This window comes from Manis javanica, chromosome X (genome assembly GCF_040802235.1).
Source record: "Manis javanica isolate MJ-LG chromosome X, MJ_LKY, whole genome shotgun sequence".
Classification (NCBI taxonomy): Eukaryota; Metazoa; Chordata; class Mammalia; order Pholidota; family Manidae; genus Manis; species Manis javanica.
The window spans coordinates 122,427,129-122,447,060 of record NC_133174.1 but is presented as its reverse complement, the minus strand read 5'-3'; the positions used below and the strand labels follow the sequence as shown (position 1 = coordinate 122,447,060).

Genomic DNA, 19,932 nt, shown 5'->3' with positions numbered 1-19,932 from the left:
CTTAAAAGTGTCTTGTAGTTTTCAGGGTATAGGTCTTTCACTTCCTTGGTTAGGTTTATTTCTAGGTATTTTATTCTTTTTGATGGTATTGTGAATGGAATTGTTTTCCTGCTATTGATTTTTGAGCTTTTTGAGATGGAAGCTTCAATCATTGGTTTTAATGCATTTTATTTTTCTAATATAACCATTTAAGAGCTATACATTTATATCTATGTACTGTTTACCTACATCCCACAAATTTTGATATATTTTCTCTTCAAAATATTTTAAAAATCCCATTGTATTTTTATTTTTTGGGTGTCAACTATTATTGTATTTCCACTACATTGAAGCCACCATGCTTCTAAGCAGTTAAAAAAAAATTTTTTATTGAAGGATAGGTGATACACAATATTATATTAGTTTCAAGTATACAATGTAGTGAATCAACAGTTATTTATATACATTATTAAATCCTTAGCCTAACTAGTATAGTTACTATCTGTCAACATAGAAAGGTATTACAAAACTATTAATGATATTCTCTATGCTGTACTTTCATCCCCATGACAACTTTATATTATGATTGAGATGTTGTGCCTCTTTATCCACTCATCCTTCCCACTCACTCACCCCAACCCCTCCCCCATGGTAACTACCAGTCACTTCTCAGTGTCTGTGAGTCTACTGCTGTTTTTTTTTTTTTTTTTTTTTTTTTTTTTTTTTTTTGAGAGGGCATCTCTCATATTTATTGATCAAATGGTTGTTAACAACAATAAAATTCAGTATAGGGGGGTCAATGCTCAATGTACAATCATTAATCCATCTCAAGCCTAATTCTCGTCAGTCTCCAATCTTCTGAAGCATAACGAACAAGTTCTTACATGGTGAACGAATTCTTACAGAGTGAATAAATTCTTACATGGTGAACAGTACAAGGGCAGTCATCACAGAAACTTTCGGTTTTGATCATGCAATATGACCTATAAACCATCAGGTCAAATATGAATATTCATTTGATTTTTGTACTTGATTTATATGTTGATCCCACATTTCTCCTATTATTATTATTATTTTTATTTTTAATAAAATGCTGAAGTGGTAGGTAGATGCAAGATAAAGGTAGAAAACATAGTTTAGTGCTGTAAGAAGGCAAATGTAGATGATCAGATGATCAGGTGTGTGCCTATGGACTAAGTATTAATCCAGGCTAGACAAGGGCAGCAAGACATCCACGGATGCAGAAGATTTCTCTCAAAGCAGGGGGGGTGAGGTTCTGAGCCTCACCTCTGTTGACCCCCAAATTCTCACCTGATGGCCCCCCTGCGACTGTGCCTGTCTTAGGTTGTTCCTCCCTTGAGGAATCTTACCCGTCTCTGGCTAACCAGTCATCTTCCGGGGCCATACAGGGAAATGTAAAGTTGGTAAGTGAGAGAGAAGCCATATTGTTTGCAAAGGTTAGCTTTTTACTTCTTTGCAGATTTATGCCCTGTGGCTTCTATGCCCAGCACTTGTCTCGAGGTATCTTTACCACCTGGAGGAATTATGATACTCGGTAAATTCGATATGAGGCACGAATTCTATTTAAAGTTTGTAATTAGGAAGGAAGAAGAAAAGCTATAGATGTAGCATATGAAGGAAACTTGGGAGGATTGATTATTTCTTTGACATATCTTCTTGTATAGTACCTTAAGTATGTATAGGTTTTAAACTACTAACTAATTTGCACACACATATTGACATAATAGGAATACGGTGACATAAACAAAGCAAATCTATAATTACCAGCCATCTCCAGTGAAGCCAAGAAAACCATTTAGGCACCCTAGGCATTTGTGAAAATTTATCTATGATATGATGGATATTTTCCAACTGTACTTGAACCATCAGACAAATTAAAGCAGCCCATTTCTGGGATCTGTTCACATCCCATATGTTCTTTTAACCATAGATAGTCTATAGTCATGAGATTTTGGGGTGCTACAACTTGCACCCCTCCCAACTCCTGGTTGAGTTCCAACAGTACAGATCCAGTCAAATTCGTTGTCTCACTGTATGCACATGCCAGCCTAGACATCTCCCTCCTCCTTCTTATGGCAAGTCCAGGAGACGGTGGGCTGGATGCAGCCACAACCGCAGCATCGTCCGGATCCCTGTGGAGGCTTTTTGATGATCATCCCCCGGCACGAGTCCTCCAGAGAGTGCTGATGCCGGAAGCTCCTCCTCATATCGTATCTTAGTTCATTTTCTGGGTATCCAAGCTAGGCCTTGATCTTCTGCGTAGAGACAAACAGACCCTTTGCCCACACTTTGACATGCCCTCTATACCACTGTGCAGAACTCATTGGAGGTCAGCACACAGTAACTGCTTTTTTTTTTTTTTTTTTAATTAAGAGAAAGGAATATTATCAGAAAAGAGTACCTCCATAGCTGATCATCTGACACCCTTTAAGTGATCAACATTAAGGATATTTAAAGCATGCGTTGATCTTTGATTTACCAATAGTTTTATCCTGTTAAGGAGTAATCCCCCTTTTCTTTCTTTCTTTCTTTTTTTTTTTTTTTTTTTAAATTTTTAATCTACACTTACCTGAAGAATACTATGTTTACTATGCTCTCCCCTATATCAGGTCCCCCCTAACAACCACATTACGGTTACTGTCCATCAGCTTAGCAAAATGTTGTAGAGTCACTACTTGTCCTCTCTGTGTTGTGCAGCCCACCCTCCCCTTTCTCCCTCCCCCCCATACATGCTAATCTGAATACCCCCCTTCTTCTTCCCCCCCCTTATCCCTCCCTGCCCACCCATCCTCCCCAGTTCCTTTCCCTTTGGTACCTGTTAGTCCATTTTTGGGTTCTGTAATTCTGCTGCTGTTTTGTTCCTTCAGTTTTTCCTTTGTTCCTATACTCCTCAGATGAGTGAAATCATTTGGTATTTCTCTTTCTCCGCTTGGCTTATTTCACTGAGCATAATACTCTCCAGCTCCATCCATGTTGCTGCAAATGGTTGGATTTTTCCACTTCTTATGGCTGAGTAGTATTCCATTGTGTATATGTACCACATCTTCTTTATCCATTCATCTACAGATGGACATTTAGGTTGCTTCCAATTCTTGGCTATTGTAAATAGTGCTGCGATAAACATAGGAGTGCATCTGTCTTTCTCAAACTTGATTGCTGCGTTCTTAGGGTAAATTCCTAGGAGTGGAATTCCTGGGTCAAATGGTAGGTCTGTTTTGAGCATTTTGATGCACCTCCATACTGCTTTCCACAATGGTTGAACTAATTTACATTCCCACCAGCAGTGTAGGAGGGTTCCCCTTTCTCCACAGCCTCGCCAACATTTGTTGTTGTTTGTCTTTTGGATGGCAGCTATCCTTACTGGTGTGAGGTGATACCTCATTGTAGTTTTAATTTGCATTTCTCTGATAATTAGCGATGTGGAGCATCTTTTCATGTGTCTCTTGGCCATCTGTATTTCTTTTTTGGAGAACTTTCTGTTCAGTTCCTCTGCCCATTTTTTAATTGGGTTATTTGTTTTTTGTTTGTTGAGGCGTGTGAGCTCTTTATATATTCTGGACGTCAAGCCTTTATCAGATCTGTCATTTTCAAATATATTCTCCCATACTGTAGGGTTCCTTTTTGTTCTATTGATGGTGTCTTTCGCTGTACAGAAGCTTTTCAGCTTAATGTAGTCCCACTTGCTCATTTTTGCTGTTGTTTTCCTTGCCCGGGGAGATATGTTCAAGAAGAGATCACTCATGTTTATGTCTAAGAGGTTTTTGCCTATGTTTTTTTCCAAGAGTTTAATGGTTTCGTGACTTACATTCAGGTCTTTGATCCATTTTGAGTTTACCTTTGTATATGGGGTTAGACAATGGTCCAGTTTCATTCTCCTACATGTAGCTGTCCAGTTTTGCCAGCACCATCTGTTGAAGAGACTGTCATTTTGCCATTGTATGTCCATGGCTCCTTTATCAAATATTAATTGACCATATATGTTTGGGTTAATTTCTGGGGTCTCTAATCTGTTCCACTGGTCTGTGGCTCTGTTCTTGTGCCAGTACCAAATTGTCTTGATTACTATGGCTTTGTAGTAGAGCTTGAAGTTGGGGAGTGAGATCCCCCCTACTTTATTCTTCTTTTTCAGGATTGCTTTGGCTATTCGGGGTCTTTGGTGTTTCCATATGAATTTTTGAATTATTTGTTCCAATTCATTGAAGAATGTTGCTGGTAATTTGAGAGGGATTGCATCAAATTTGTATATTGCTTTCGGCAGGATGGCCATTTTGACGATATTAATTCTTCCTAGCCATGAGCATGGGATGAGTTTCCATTTATTAGTGTCCCCTTTAATTTCTCTTAAGAGTGACTTGTAGTTTTCAGAGTATAAGTCTTTCACTTCCTTGGTTAGGTTTATTCCTAGGTATTTTATTCTTTTTGATGCAATGGTGAATGGAATTGTTTTCCTGATTTCTCTTTCTATTGATTCGTTGTTAGTGTATAGGAAAGCTACAGATTTCTGTGTGTTGATTTTGTATCCTGCAACTTTGCTGTATTCCGATATCAGTTCTAGTAGTTTTGGAGTGGAGTCTTTAGGGTTTTTTATGTACAGTATCATATCATCTGCAAATAGTGACAGTTTAACTTCTTCTTTACCAATCTGGATTCCTTGTATTTCTTTGTTTTGTCTGATTGCCGTGGCTAGGACCTCCAGTACTATGTTAAATAACAGTGGGGAGAGTGGGCATCCCTGTCTGGTTCCCGATCTCAGTGGAAATGCTTTCAGCTTCTCGCTGTTCAGTATAATGCTGGCTGTGGGTTTATCATATATGGCCTTTATTATGTTGAGGTACTTGCCCTCTATTCCCATTTTGCTGAGAGTTTTTATCATGAATGGATGTTGAATTTTGTCAAATGCTTTTTCAGCATCTATGGAGATGATCATGTGGTTTTTGTCTTTCTTTTTGTTGATGTGGTGGATGATGTTGATGGATTTTCGAATGTTGTACCATCCTTGCATCCCTGGGATGAACCCCACTTGGTCATGGTGTATGATCCTTTTGATATACTGTTGAATTCTGTTTGCTAATATTTTATTGAGTATTTTTGCATCTACGTTCATCAGGGATATTGGTCTGTAATTTTCTTTTTTGGTGGGGTCTTTGCCTGGTTTTGGTATTAGGGTGATGTTGGCTTCATAGAATGAGTTTGGGAGTATTCCCTCTTCTTCTATTTTGTGGAACACTTTAAGGAGAATGGGTATTATGTCTTCTCTGTGTGTCTGATAAAATTCCGAGGTAAATCCGTCCGGCCCCGGGGTTTTGTTCTTGGGTAGTTTTTTGATTACTGTTTCAATTTCTTTGCTTGTAATTGGTTTGTTTAACTTTTGTGTTTCTTCCTTGGTCAGTCTTGGGAGGTTGTATTTTTCTAGGAAGTTGTCCATTTCTTCTAGGTTTTCCAGCTTGTTGGCATATAGGTTTTCATAGTAGTCTTTAATAATTCTTTGTATTTCTGTGGAGTCTGTCGTGATTTTTCCATTCTCATTTCTGATTATGTTGATTTGTGTTGACTCTCTTTTTCTCTTAATAAGTTGGGCTAGAGGCTTATCTATTTTGTTTATTTTCTCAAAGAACCAGCTCTTGGTTTCGTTGATTTTTGCTATTGTTTTATTCTTCTCAATTTTGTTTATTTCTTCTCTGATCTTTATTATGTCCCTCCTTCTGCTGACTTTAGGCCTCATTTGTTCTTCTTTTTCCAGTTTTAATAATTGTGATGTTAGACTATTCATTTGGGATTGTTCTTCCTTCTTCAAGTGTGCCTGGATTGCTATATACTTTCCTCTTAAGACTGCTTTCGCTGCATCCCACAGAAGTTGGGGCTTAGTGTTGTTGTTGTCATTTGTTTCTATATATTCCTTGATCTCTATTTTGATTTGTTCATTGATCCATTGATTATTTAGTAGCATGTTGTTAAGCCTCCATGTGTTTGTGAGCCTTTTTGTTTTCTTTGTAGAATTTATTTCTACTTTCATACCTTTGTGGTCTGAAAAATTGGTTGGTAGAATTTCAATATTGTGGAATTTACTGAGGCTCTTTTTGTGAGCTAGTATGTGGTCTATTCTGGAGAATGTTCCATGTGCACTTGAGAAGAATGTATATCCTGTTGCTTTTGGATGTAAAGTTCTATAGATGTCTATTAGGTCCATCTGTTCTAGTGTGTTGTTCAGTGCCTGTGTGTCTTTACTTATTTTCTGCCCGGTGGATCTATCCTTTGGGGTGAGTGGTGTGTTGAAGTCTCCTACAATGAATGCATTGCAGTCTATTTCCCTCTTTAGTTCTGTTAGTATTTGCTTCACATATGCTGGTGCTCCTGTATTGGGTGCATATATATTTAGAATGGTTATATCCTCTTGTTGGACTAAGCCCTTTATCATTATGTAGTGGCCTTCTTTATCTCTTGTTACTTTCTTTGTTTTGAAGTCTATTTTGTCTGATATTAGTACTGCAACCCCTGCTTTCTTCTCACTGTTGTTTGCCTGAAATATGTTTTTCCATCCCTTGACTTTTAGTCTATGCTTATCTTTGGGTTTAAGGTGAGTTTCTTGTAAGCAGCATATAGATGGGTCTTGCTTTTTTATCCATTCTATTACTCTATGTCTTTTGATTGGTGCATTAAGTCCATTTACATTTAGGGTGACTATTGAAAGATATGTACTTATTGCCATTGCAGGCTTTAGATTCGTGGTTACCAAAGGTTCAAGGTTAGCTTCTTTAGTATCTTACTGCCTAACTTAGCTCGCTTATTGAGCTGTTGTATACACTGTCTGGAGAGTCTTTTCTTCTCTCCCTTCTTATTCCTCCTCCTCCCTTCTTCATATGTTGTGTGTTTTGTTCTGTGCTCTTTTTAGGGGTGCTCCCATCTAGAGCAGTCCCTGTAGGATGCCCTGTAGAGGTGGTTTGTGGGAAGCAAATTCCCTCAGCTTTTGCTTATCTGGGAATTGTTTGATCCCACCATCATATTTAAATGATAGTCGTGCTGGATACAGTATCCTTGGTTCAAGGCCCTTCTGTTTCATTGCATTAAGTATATCATGCCATTCTCTTCTGGCCTGTAGGGTTTCTGTTGAGAAGTCTGATGTTAGCCTGATTGGTTTTCCTTTATAGGTGACCTTTTTCTCTCTAGCTGCCTTTAAAACTCTTTCCTTGTCCTTGATTCTTGCCATTTTAATTATTATGTGTCTTGGTGTTGTCCTCCTTGGATCCTTTCTGTTGGGGGTTCTGTATAATTCCATGGTCTGTTCGATTATTTCCTCCCCCAGTTTGGGGAAGTTTTCAGCAATTATTTCTTCAAAGACACTTTCTATCCCTTTTCCTCTTTCTTCCTCTTCTGGTATCCCTATAATACGAATGTTTTTCCTTTTGTATTGGTCACATATTTCTCTTAGTGTTGTTTCATTCCTGGAGATCCTTTTATCTCTCTCTATGTCAGCTTCTATACGTTCCTGTTCTCTGGCTTCTATTCCTTCAATGGCCTCTTGCATCTTATCCATTCTGCTTATAAATCCTTCCAGGGATTGTTTCACTTCTGTGATCTCTTTCCTGACATCTGTGATCTCCTTCCGGACTTCATCCCACTGCTCTTGCATTTTTCTCTGCATCTCATCCCACTGCTCTTGCATTTTTCTCTGCATCTCATCCCATTGCTCTTGCATTTTTTTCTGCATCTCTGTCAGCATGTTCATGATTTTTATTTTGAATTCTTTTTCAGGAGGACTAGTTAGGTCTGTCTCCTTCTCAGGTGTTGTCTCTGTGATCTTTGTCTGCCTGTAGTTTTGCCTTTTCATGGTGATAGAGATAGTCTGCAGAGCTGGTACAAGTGACCGCTGGAAGAGCTTCCCTTCTTGTTGGTTTGTAGCCTTTTCCTGGGAGAATAGCGACCTCTAGTGGCTTGTGCTGGGCAGCTGTGCGCAGACAGGGCTTCTGCTTCCTGCCCAGTTGCTTTGGGGTTTATCTCCACTGTTGCTGTGGGCTTGGCCTGGCTGGGGCTGTTCCTCCAAAATGGTGGAGCCCCGTTAGAGGGGGAGCAGCCAGGAGACTATTTATCTCCGTAAGGGGCCTCTGTGCTCCCTGCTGCCCAGGGGGTTAGAGTGCCCAGAGATCCCCAGATTCCCTGCTTCTGGTCTAAGTGACCTGTCCTGCCCCTTTAAGATTTCCAAAAAGCACTCTCCAAACCAAAACAACAACAGCAACAATGAGAGAGGGAACAGAAAGGAAAAAAAAAAGAAAAAACACGCGATTTTTTTTTTTTTTTTCCTCAGGTGCCGGTCCCAGGCACCCGCGCACTGGTCCTGCTGCCCTGTCTCCCTAGCACCAGGGTCCCTGTCCTTTCAAGGCTTCCAAAAAGCACCCACCCACCGGTCCCGCAGGGAAGGAACGCTCAATATTCTTGGTCCTCAGGCACTGGTCCCACGCACCCGCTCACCAGTCCTGCCGCCCTGCCTCCCTATCACCGGGGTCCCTGTCCCTTCAAGGCTTCCAAAAAGCACTTGGCAAAAAGAGAGAAAAAAAAAGGGGAAAAACGCGCGATTTCTTCCGTCCTCAGGTGCTGGTCTCAGGCACCCACCCACCGGTCCCACAGGGAAAAATGCGGGATATTCTTTGTCCTCAGGTGCCGGTCCCAGGCACCCGCTCACCAGTCCCGCCGCCCTGCCTCCCTAGCACCGGGGTCCCTGTCCCTTTTAGGCTTCCAAAAAGCACTCGCAGAAAAGAGAAAAAAAAAAGGGGAAAAACGCGCGATTTCCTCTGTCCTCAAGTGCCGGTCTCAGGCACCCGCCCACCGGTCCCGCAGGGAAAAATGGGGGATATTCTTTGTCCTCAGGCGCCGGTCCCAGCCACCCGATCACCAGTCCCGCCACCGTGCCTCCCTAGCACTGGGGTCCCCGTCCCTTCAAGGCTTCCAAAAAGCGCTTGCCAAAAAGAGAGAAAAAAAAAAAAAGGGGAAAAACGCGCGACCTCCTCCGTCCTCAGGCACTGGTCTCAGGCACCCGCCCCCAGGTCTCGCAGGGAGAAACGCGGGATATTCTTTGTCCTCCGGCGCCGTTCCCAGGCACCTCCTCACCGGTCCCGCCACCCTGCCTCCCCAGCAACGGGGGCCCGTCCCTCTAAGGCTTCCAAAAAGCGCTCTCCAAAAAAAAAAAACTGCTCCAGTTTCTCTCCACCCGCCGGGAGCCGGGGGGAGGGGCGCTCGGGTCCCGCCGGGCTGGGGCTTGTATCTTACCCCCTTCACAAGGCACTGGGTTCTTGCAGGTGTGGATGTGGTCTGGATGTTGTCCCGTGTCCTGTGGTCTCTATTTTAGGAAGATTTTTCTTTGTTATATTTTCATAGCTCTATGTGTTTTTGGGAGGAGATTTCCACTGCTCTACTCACGCCGCCATCTTGGCTCCCTCCGTCCTACTGCTGTTTTGTTCATTTTGTCTTGCTTTTAGGTTCCACATATAACTAAAATCATATGCTATTTATCTTTCTTTGCCTGGCTTATTTCACTTAGCATAATACCCTCTAGGTCCATCCATGTTGTGGCAAATGGCTAAATTTCTTTCTTTTTAAGACTGAGTAATATTCCATTATGTATATGTACCACCTCTTCTTTATCCATTCATCTATTGAAAGACACTTCAGTTGCTTCCTTTTCTTGGCTATTGTAAACAATGCGGAGATAAATATAGGGGTGCATATATCTTTTCATATCAGGGATTTTGTTTTTTCTTTGGGTAAATTCTTAGAAGTGGAATTACTGGGTTGTATGGTTTTTCTATTTTAAGTTTTTTGAGCAACATCAATACTGCACCAATTTGCATTCCCACCAACAGTGAAGGAGGGTTCCCTTTTCTCCACATCCTCACCGACACTTGCTGTTTCTTGTCTTTTGGATAGTGGCCATTCTGACTGGTGTGAGGTGATATCTTGTTGTGCTTTTGATTTGCATTTCCCTGGTGATTAATGATGTGAAGCATCTTTTTCATATGTCTGTTAGCCATTTGTATGCCTTCTTTGGAAAATGTCTATTCAGGTCCTCTGCTCATTTTTTAATTGGGTGGTTTTTTATTTTTCTATGTTGAGTTATATGAATTTGGTATATATTTTGGATGTTAAATGATCAGACATATCATTTATGAATATATTCTCCTATACTGTAAGTTGCCTTTTTGTTTTGTTGATAGTATCCTTGTATTTCCTTTTTTTTTTTTTTACCCATGAATTACTTAGAAGTGTGTCTCATAATTCCAACCTATTTGGACATTTTCCAGATAGCTGTTTTTTTTCTTTTTATTTCCATTTTATTTTTGTTGTGGTCAGAAAACATTCTGAATTACTTCAATAGTTTCAAAATTTATTGAGAGTTATTTTTATTCTCAAGCATATGGTTTTTATTGGTGATTGTTCCACGTGCATTTAAAGAGAACATATATTTTTCCTAATGTTTTGTGGAGTGTTTTTGTAAGTCAATTATATTGATTTGGTTGATACTATTATTCAAGTCTCCTCTATTCTTACTGGCTTTCTGTCTCCTTGCTCTTATAATTACTAAGAGAGTATGAAATTGCTAACTATAATTGGCGACTTGCATATTTGTTTCTTTAGTTCTGTAAACATTTGCTTAATAATTTTTGGAATTCAGTTTCAGTCACATGTGTTTAACAGTGTTCTAGTTCCCTGATGAATTAAATTTTCATCATTATGAAATATCCCTCTTCCTCTTTGATGATATGTTTTGTCCTGAAATCTACTTTCATAACATTTGAGTAGCTTCTTTAGCTTTCTTTTCATTAGTGTTTGTATGATATAACTTGTCCACCTGTTTAATTTTAGTTCATCTATGTTCTTCCAATTTAATACATTAAAAATCATATGAATGCCTGTTCCTTACTTAACCATACTGGTAATTTTTACCTTTTAATTGGAGTTTAGTCCATTTATATTTAATATTTATATGGTTGGATTTGTGTCTACCATTTTGCTACATTTTCTATTAATTCCATCTGGTCTTTCTTCCTTTTTGGTCCTTTTATATCACCATATCATCTTTTGAATAATTTGGGTGCTTTTTAACATACCATTTTATTCCCTCTCTTGACTTATTAGATATGCCATTATTTGTGGCAAATGCTAGAGTTTAAAATATCAAACTTGTATTTTACTTTCAAACAATATTATACTGGTTTAGGTATAAAATAATGCAATAAAGTTACAAGAGGATACTTCCATACTCAAATCTCCTGGTTTTATTTATAGATATTTTGCTGCTACATGTTTTAAATACCACAATATATTATTATTTTATGTTACATAGTCAATTTGCTTTAAAGAAATTAAGAAACTGTAAAGCCTGTTTTATATTTATCCATATATTTACTATTTCCAGAAATCTCTACCTCTCCTTATAATCTGGAGTTTCCATTAATAATCATCATCGAACTTCAACTTGAAGAACTTCTTTAACATTTATTCTAGAGCAAGCCTGCTGGTCATGAATCCTATTGACTTTTGTTTGCCTGAAAATGCCTTTATTTTGTCTTAATTTTGAAGGCTATTTTTCTGAATACAAAATTATAGATTGAAAGATTTTTCTAAAAGCAATTTATAGATAGTATTCCTTTAATACTTTGCATTAAATTTAATGAGATGTCGTCTGTCATCTTACAGCTTATCTTCTCTATGTAGTCAGTCTTTTTGTTCAGCCTCCTAAGATTTTCTCTTCATCAGTGGTACTCAGAAATTTGATTATGACTTTACATATTTAGGTTTTCTGTGTGTTATTTGGGTTATTTGATCTACCTCAATTAGAACATCTATCATTTTTATTGAATCTGATGAATTACTTACTTTTGTATCTGAAAATGTTTTTCTTTCCTTCACTCCTGCAGTTTCTCTCATTTTCTTGATGAATTCAAAGTACATGAATTTAAGTTTGATATTATCCCAAACTTTGCATATTTTTAGTCTTATTTATCTTTGTGCTTAAGATTGAATGATTATTTTTATGTGTCATATTCACTATTTTTTCTGCAGTGTTAACTATGCTGTTCAGTATCCAGTGAAATTTTCATTTCATATAATTTTTTAGTTTTAGAATGTCCATTTGGTTCTGACTTTTAGTTCCTATTTGTTTAATTAATTATCTGTTTTGTTCCCTTATTATGTTCAGATTTTCCTTTAAATCCTTGAATTTATTTATAACAGCTTTTTTGTAAACATTGTTTGTTCATTCAGCTTATTCAGGTATATCTGGACCAGGTTCTATTGACTTATTTTTCTCCTAGGTATAGGATCACATTTTCATGCTTCTATGCACATCTAAAGTTTTGAATTGCATAAACATATACTCCTACAAACACATAAAAGAATCTCCTTATGATTTCCTAAAGGATAAATTCGAATCCCATTTCAAACATTTAGAGGAAAATGAAATTATTGGAGCTTTGAGAACAAACCCTCTCAGTCTGTTAAGAAACAGAAAATGAAAGACTGCTCTCCTTTATGATTACCTACAACCACAAACACCTTTGGACTCTGAAGAGTGAATATGTTTAAAGCAAAGTATCTGGAAGGCTTTTAAGCAACGTTCTAGTAAGATCTACCTCTCAAGGATACAAGGTGGATTACATCTTAATAAAGGTGTGGGGGAAAGAACACAAGGGAGACCTTAGATGTTTTAATTATGCCTGTATTAAGGATTGAAATTTTGAACAAAAACAAGTGTTACTTTTGAAATTCACAGAGAACAAGAAAAAAATGGTCCCAATATAAATTTAATGAAACTTCACAAGTTATAAAGGATCATTTATTGTAAGATGCTATTTTTCTATAAAAATAGATGACACAGTTCTATGTATATGCTGGAAAGATTAAATGTCCTAATGTCCTATCTTTAATGGTCATGGAAACAAAAACTTCTGACAAGTTATTACTTAACTTAAAATCTAGTCTTCTTAGGTATATTTAATACATTTGAAGTGGCCTTGCTATAAAAGCCCTGAGAAAAGTGTGGAAAAAGGAAAATTTTGAAACCACAATAAAATCCCACACATCATGTCAGTTGAAATTTATAGCAAAAATGCCCTGTGCATAAGCACAGAAATGCACACATACAGTGCATGTAGAAGAAAGGGCACAGTGCAATCGACTGAAATGTCAATTGAGTTTATGTCATTTAGAATATCCTCCTTTTCCTGTTTTATAATTGCTCAATTTATCATTTGTTTGCCAGATGCATATATTATCATTATAATTTGATCAACAACAAAGGAAATTTTTGAATATCCATTATTCAATGCTGAGTGAAGAAACAATGACACAAAATTCCACCATATAACCAGGATATAATTGAAGAAAATAAATAATGATGTGTTCATCTGTGGGAGGATGTTTGTGTGTTTTAAGCACCTTGTGAGCAAATACAGGAGTTATTGATGAGCAGTAGGCTATATTTATTTAGTTAAGTAACATCAGCTCTCATGAATCGTTGTACATCTTGTTTAAAACATTTGAACACATGTACCCATTAAGCTCTCCATATTAGTTCCCTCAGGATAGGTTGATTTGGGATAAAGTGTTTCCATATGTCTTTCAGAGAGTTGTGTGTTCTGCCAGGTGCATCACAATGTTTATATTATATTGTAATTCAATAGCAAATCCAGAACAAATATGTGCAGAAAAAATTATTGGTGACAACTGCTGTGTTGACCATATGAGACCTAAGGAATCTGTGTCTCTGAGTGTGTACAACAGGAGGGTTGAAGTTACAACCATATGTTACAAGCCCTTGTCTGTCTGAGGAGGCATTACCTGTGACTTCCCTGCACTTCTTTATAAATGGCTGCTGTACCTGGACTTATTGTTAAGAAGCATGTCTAGTTTTGAGAAATTCCAAATGTAAGAGGCTACTCTTTTTTTTTAATAATTAATTTTTATTTTTTTGAAGAACATTATGTTTACTAGGCTCTCCCCTACCCCAAGTCCCCCCAACAAACCCCATTACAGTCACTGTCCATCAGCATAGTAAGATGTTATAGAATCACTACTTGTCTTCTCTGTATTGCAAAGCCCTCCCCTTTCCCCCACCCCCCACATTATACATGCTAATCATAATACCTCCTTTCTTCTTCCCCACCCTTATCCCTCCCTACCCTCCCATTCTCCCCAGTCTCTTTCCCTTTGGTAACTGTTAGTCCATTCTTGGGTTCTGTGATTCTGCTGCTGTTTTGTTCCTTCAGTTTTTCTTTTGCTCTTATACTCCACAGATGAGTGAAATCATTTGGTATTTGTTTTTCTTCGCTTGGCTTATTTCACTGAGCATAATACCCTCTAGCTCCATCCATGTTGTTGTGAATGGTAGATTTGTTTTGTAAGAGGCTACTCTTTAAAAAATAACCAATATTTCAAAGACTAATGAAGTTTGGAAAGTACTCTGCCTACAATAAATGCAGAAAATAGACTTGATCACTGGAGGTATGAAGGAATCTGAATTTTATTTAAAAGTTATTAGTATATTGTGTGAGTAAGAAGTGAGAATGAATGGCACTTTAAAATTATTTATTCTTGTTGGGATTGAATTACTATTATTTTTGGCCTTTTGATTTTTTGAAATTTGAACAGTGTGCCTGCAGCAGATAGTTCTTTTGTAAATCTCTTGGATAATAAGGCTCTTCCTACAGGAGAATAAAGAAATTCCAGGTTCTCCAAATATATATTTATGTATGTATATGAGAATATGGAAATTGTTTACAATAATGATGAAGATTTTGTTTAAAACGACCTTCAGTATGCATTCAGTTATATTTAAAGAGAAACAAACATATTACTACATGTGTATATATCCATCTATATATGAACACATGTGTAAAAAGTATATGTTTTAATCATAGGGATTATTATAACATGAATGCAGTTCAGCATCACCCAAACTTCACCTTCTGTGTCCATCTATGTGTGTGTGTGCATATATGTGTATGTGTGTGTGTACGAATGTATATATACATATGTATACGTATACAAACTAATATTTACCTTCATATACAACAAATAAGTTCACATTAAAATAAGATTTACTCATGTGTCATGGTTTGGGCCATATTTTAATTTCTGTTTCTGGACAATTTGTCATTATTATGAAAAATCTGCAAAATTTAATTTGTAGTAAATAAATATAAAAGGAAACCTTAATTACAGATTATTGATGACTATAAAAAATGTACATACTTTCACCTTGAAGCTTTGGTAGAATAAACACTTGGATCAAAATGTTAAAATGGTGTACACACTAAGTTTATTTATAATATGATCTGTTATATTTTTTAATAATAAAATGTTAAGATTAAGTTTTAGATAAAAATGTAGGTTAAATTTTTGAGAAAGGGAAAAATAACCTACATTTTCTCAGGCATTATGTGTGCGCAGTTGTGATTCAATATTCATTTAATATATGTGATATATGTTTATTATATATTTATATATTATATATAATGTTGCATGTAGTATAGATAAAATTATATATAACATATAAGCACATATATATAGCTAAATACGCATGTTTGCATGTGTATATTGAAATAAATGCATGAGTATATGGAAACTGAGTTTGTATATGTATGTTGAAACAAAATTTCAAATGTTTATAATTAGTATTAACAGGTGCTGTTTGCAACAGTGCTTTACTTTTGATCAGCACAGGGTTATTTTCTGAATCTTTTGCAAGCACTATGTCTTAGTTCCTTATGAAAAAATGCTATATGACTGATCCCTAAGACGTAAGCATGACATGCATGTAAAAGTAAAGTAATAGTAAAATAATAGGTAACAGTAAAGTAATAGGAAGCCATTGAAGGTCATACAATGACATAGGAACATGCCTGTGTTTCATTGTTAAATGATGAGATCATGACGCTAAACCATGTCCCCTTTGGCTGAATTTATACATATTGGAGTACGTGTATCGTTCCAAGTGGGCACTGTATATCATGAAGTTCTTGAGCTTGGTTTAGACACTTATTTTAGGGTTCTAGACAAATACTTGCTCCTCTCTAAATATACCAAGGCCTAGTGCCCGGGCCATAAATTGGGGGAGGACTCCCAGGGAACCTGGGAACTGAGCCAAGTAAGGAATCACCTAGTGCTGAGACTTGCTCTTCTCCAAGCCCTTAGGTGCAACCATTTTCTTTTCTCCCTTAGACCTGGATCTCTCAGGTTTGCCCCCTGATATCCCAAGAGAATTTGGTAGCAAAAGAAAACACTGGAGATACAATGCTGAGTGAAGAAAAAGTAGAACTGCAAAGACTAGGTAAGTGGATATTGAATTCTTGGAACTAAAAGCTGCCTGATGAGAGTGTAGGTTTAGGCCCCAGTTTGACTGCAGATGGAAACCAAAAACAAAATCACAGTAGTGTGAACAAGATTCTTCAAACTGGGCAAGAAACAAGGCAGCCATATTTCCTGCCACCTTTCTCTTGGTCAAATTTTTTTCACATTGGATGGGCGGGAGAAGAGGACAAAGGGGCAGTGTTAGATAGAATTTCTGCAGCAACACTGCCATCAAGAGGAAATTGCTAGAAATAACCCTCAAGGCTTCCTCTCAGGAATGACTTTTAGTTTGAAGAGATCCATTCTGTGGGAAAGCTGTTGGGCCGGGCCCCAAGCCGGCGCTCTGAAGCCCACCTGGAGCTCGGAACAAAGGTGGGGTCCAGGTGTAGCAGCTAGTCCGGGGGTAGGCTAGACCACCAGCAGCTGCCAGGAAGTCGGGGCACAGGAAGTCGTGGGGTGGGATCTTGGTATTCTCCCACTGTGGGCGGGACCAGAGGAAGCCTCTAACAAGGTACTGGGTTTGTGGGAATTTGTCTTTCTCCCAGCCCCTCAGAGCACGTGGTGTTCCCACGCTCTGGGATCTGGGCCCCTTTTTGGTAGCAGAGTCGCATGGCAGAGGGCAGGACAATTGCTGGTGGCTTATAGCAGGACCTAGTGTGCATGCTGGAGGTCTCAGGTGCAACCAGATTGGAGCTGGGAGAGCCTGAAGAGAAGTGGAACCACCCAGCCAAGCGCAGAAGGAGTTAGCACTTGTACAGATAACAGATCTTGCACAAACAGATGGGAACCAAAAACAAATGAAGAGGATTGAAGATGATCCCACATTTTAAAAGTCCTTGTCTGCTGGAGGTGGCATTACCTGTGACCTCGCTTCTCTTCTTCACACATGGCTGTTGTAGCAGGTACATTGTAAAGAAGCATGATTATTTCTAGAAATGCAAAAACAGGTGGCAAAATTTTAAAACATGTCAGAATTCCAAAGAATATCTAATGATGTTTTTAAAAAGCATTCAAGCTACAAGGTAGGAAAACTTGTTTTAATGCTCAAAGTAGGAGGGACTTTGAACATTGTTTTTTAAAAGTATGTATGTGCAAAGTGAAGAGAGAGGAATGCATAGCAAAGACATTTTTATGTGTTTATTTCTTCTGACCGAAGTAACATTTGTTTTCTACTTTATAATTTCTCAAAATTTGAATGGATTGCGAGCAGCAGATAAAACTTTTGTAATTTCTTGGAATAGAAAGTTCTTCTAGAGTAAAATGTGAAAATATTTTCAAGCACTCAAAAATACATATTGATATGCAAGCATGAATACGGTATAAGGTAGTACTGAAGACTGTGCAAAACTATACCCAATGTATCCAGTTGTGTTTAAAGAGCAGCAGACCTGTGTGTGTAAACATATATATACATAATACATATATTATATATGTGTAGACGTATTTAGAAGCTACATATTTACAATAATGCTCAGTGTCACAGTGAGTATGCTTTTCATCTTGAAATTCTCAGTGTTGGCATATTTATATCCATATTTACATTCACATAAAAGGAGACGTTAATGAAATATAGCTGCATGTAAAGGGTAAGAACGCGTCCACCTAAGAGTTTTCTTAGGATACACATCTGGGTGCCTGAATTTGAGAGATACCAATTTCAGCCTTCATTTATTTGAATTTATATATTGAATTCTGTTTTCTTTCTTTACTGTTTTTAAAGAAAATTTTAAGATAAAAATTTGGTATAAGTTTTGCGAAGTATAAAATATGAAACCCTGATATTCTTGGGCATGAGTATTTAGTGTCTGTTCCAATATTAGTTTTAAAGTATATGCATATATAATCATAATAATAAGGTAAGGCAAGTCTCGCAATCATGATTACTGAATGGTGGCATAGGTATTTTATGTCCTGTGTATGAATTTTTAAAGAGATTAAGTGATAAACTAATTAATATTCTGTAATTAATTGGTCAGGCAGGTAGTTCTGAACAAATGTTTGATTGTCTGAAATCCAGGTCTTGCAAATATTTTATGATAATCTCAAACTACTCAAGAATCAGAAGTGGAAACTTTGAATCTAAAACATGATGCATAAAATAAATCCAATTTAAATATAAGTTTATCATAGTTTCTTACTGTAAATGTAGAACTATGTGGGTGTGTGGAAAGAATGGAAATAAATGTGCAAAAGGTTATCAGTGCTTAATAAAAGATTTTATGACTGCACTTTTCCTCTTGATCAGCACATGGTTATTTTCTGAATCCTTTGCAAGCACCATGTGTTATTTACTTATGAGAAAACACTGTAAGACTGATCTCTAAGACTTAGGTAGTGGCATGCACATATATAAGAAAATCATAGGAAGCCATGGAAGGTCATATAATCACATGCATGGGAACATGGTCGTGTTCCGTTGTTAAGTGATGCAACCCTGAGACAAAATCGTGGCCCTTCTGGAATTTATATATGTTTGAGTATATGTGTCACTCCAAGTGTACATTGTATAGAATTCAGACTTGAGATATATCTGGACCCTCCTTTAAGGGTTCCAGGCAAATGTGTGTTCTGATCAACACACAAGGCCTAGAGCCCACTCAGAAAACAGAGCACTCCCAGGGAACCTGGCAGTGAGATGAGTCAAGTAGCAGGTGGCCTCGTGCCTAGATTTGCTCTTCTCCAGGCCATTATTGCCATTATTTTCATCATTCTCTCAGCCCTAGATCCCTAAGAATTTCCCACTGACGCAGATAACATGGGAAAATGGTGGGGATCAAGGCCAAATGAAGAAGAGCAGACCTGCAAAGAGTGGAAGGGGAATTCTTGAAAAGAAAATGGCTGATGAGGGTAGGTGCTTTAGGCTCCAGTTTGGTTTTGGAGGGAAACTAGAAGCAAAAGTACATCTGTTTGAGCACATTTTCCCTAAACAGGACAAATAACAAGGCAACATTGTTTCCTGACTCCTTTGTCTCTTGGTGGCTTTTTTCCATATTGAATGGGTGGGAGTAGAGGACTTAGGGGACTGGTTTAATTGGCTCTCCCTGAACAGTACTGCCACCAAGAGGGAGTAGCTTGACAATAACCAAAGTTCGAACTCTTGTGAGGCCTAGAAATTGAGAAAAGTTTGACCTTTCATCAGGTTGACTGGACCCTGGCCCTGGCTGGGCCTCCTTCATAAAGGGCAGCCAAGGAAGATTTGGAGACATATGAGAAAGCATGCCATTTGACCGTATGCTAGATTGGGGAAACTAGATGTGTGAAGAGAGGACCCTATATCTGAAGTCAGAATTGTAGGTTACGTAAGAGGTAATCCTAACCCTATAATTCCTCAGGATTAAGAATTTTGTGTTCACACATTTTGGTTTACATTAAGAGACTACATTTGGCCAGGGTGTGGATGGAAGCCTAAATTAAAGCACCTTTCTAAGTCCCAGGAATTCAAGCACGGCACCATGACCAGTAGCAGGAGATTGTAACTACTGCCAACCTTAACTATAGCTCAACCATTGACATCCATCTCAGATCAAAAGCTATTTCAAAATGAAAAGCTAAAAAAAAAAGTCCACCCAGTAGGGAAGGTCACAAAGGGAAGAG

The 19,932-nt window shown here is 37.9% G+C and overlaps 1 long non-coding RNA gene across 1 annotated transcript in view; it reads left to right on the top strand.

Moving 5' to 3' along the window:
- Positions 1-19,932, top strand: part of LOC118972152 (uncharacterized) — a 182,812-nt gene that overhangs the window by 97,414 nt on the left and 65,466 nt on the right. Inside the window, exon 2 of the long non-coding RNA XR_012127390.1 lies at positions 16,210-16,318. This is a non-coding gene — a long non-coding RNA (uncharacterized lncRNA). The remainder of the gene's footprint in view (positions 1-16,209; positions 16,319-19,932) is intronic.